Here is a 1,455-nt window from a genome sequence, read left to right as displayed (position 1 = left end):
CAATTTGATGCATTTGATGCAGTGTGCGGCGTATGGTCTGAGCCCTGACAGGCTGACCCCCCACCCCTTCAGCAATGCTGGAAACCGCTGTATGGTCTTGGCCACCGTGCTGCAGCTCAGTTTCAGGGTCTTGGCAATCTTCTTATAGCCTATGCCATCTTTATGTAGAGCAACAATTCTTTTTTTCAGATCCTCAGAGAGTTCTTTGCTATGAGGTGCCATGTTGAACTTCCAGTGACCAGTATGAGAGAGTGAGAACGATAACACCAAATTTAACACACCTGCTCCCCATTCACACCTGAGACCTTGTAACACTAATGAGTCACATGACACCGGGGGGAGAAAATGGCTAATTGGGCCCAATTTGGATATTTTCACTTAGGGGTGTACTCACTTTTGTGGCCAGTGGTTTAGACATTAATGGCTGTGTGTGGAGTTATTTTGAGGGGACGGCAAATTTACACTGTTATACAAGCTGTACACTCACTACTTTACATTGTAGCAAAGTGTCATTTCTTCAGTGTTGTCACATGAAAATATATAATAAAATACTTACAAAAATGTGAGGGGTGTACTCACTTCTGTGAGATACTTTATAAAAGCAGAAAAGTTCAAATTCATGTCTTCAAATTGATACGCAGGGGCGGACTTACCCATTAGGCAAAGGTAGGTGACCGTCTTGGGCCCCTAAAAGCCAAGGGCCCCCTAAAATTCTTTTCATATAGGAGATGCACATTAAGCGCTGACACGCGAACGGTTGCTGTTTACGGTGTTTATTACCACGACAACCGTCCGAGTCAGCGGCGCCTGCAGGTGTACGGCTGTACGCACTGTGCGTACCATGTGCGCTTAGACTGACCTGAGATTTGCCCCGCAAACATTTCAGCAGTTATCATAGGCTTGTGTGTCCCGTATTTCTGTCGACTGAACCAGCCATGCCATTAATTATGAATTTATCAGTCTTTTGCATGCCAAAGTCAATTTCTGCATAGAAATATTACACCAAATAGAAGCAAACAATCGTGCTATATGCACTTTTATGAGATCGGGTTAGCCTACAACAATTAATTTGTTGGCTATTTTACAAATGGGAATACAACGAATTCATGACAATGTTTACATTCAAGCTACCCACAAAATGTATAGTGAAAAGTACTTTAAAAGCGTCTGGAATGCAATAAAGTAATTTTAAAGCTGTTTTTTAAAGCATTTGCTGCATGGATAAAAAATATAAATAATTAACATATCATACAAAATTGCGTTGCAGCAAATCCTTTAAATTTTAAGGTATTCAGAACAGAGCAACATAAAAATCAGAAAAAGCAGCTATACAATTATAGGACAAAGTTTTACATATATGCCATTATAATTAGTGTTTTATTTTTGAACTGTACGGAATTATAAAATAAAACGCAAATTATAATCGGGCCTGTTTTAAGCTTTTCCGTATTTTTA

The 1,455-nt window shown here is 39.7% G+C and overlaps 1 protein-coding gene across 1 annotated transcript in view; it reads right to left on the bottom strand.

Moving 5' to 3' along the window:
• The window catches only part of LOC107720854 (translation initiation factor eIF-2B subunit gamma-like), a 46,189-nt gene that overhangs the window by 4,629 nt on the left and 40,105 nt on the right, over positions 1 to 1,455 (bottom strand). The gene's annotated exons all lie outside the window — the stretch shown is intronic.

The sequence above is a fragment of the Sinocyclocheilus rhinocerous genome, unplaced genomic scaffold, assembly GCF_001515625.1.
Source record: "Sinocyclocheilus rhinocerous isolate Xijiao unplaced genomic scaffold, SAMN03320098_v1.1 scaffold931, whole genome shotgun sequence".
In the NCBI taxonomy this organism is placed as follows: Eukaryota; Metazoa; Chordata; class Actinopteri; order Cypriniformes; family Cyprinidae; genus Sinocyclocheilus; species Sinocyclocheilus rhinocerous.
Note: the sequence above shows the minus strand (reverse complement) of the source record. Positions and strands in the feature narration are given on the sequence as shown.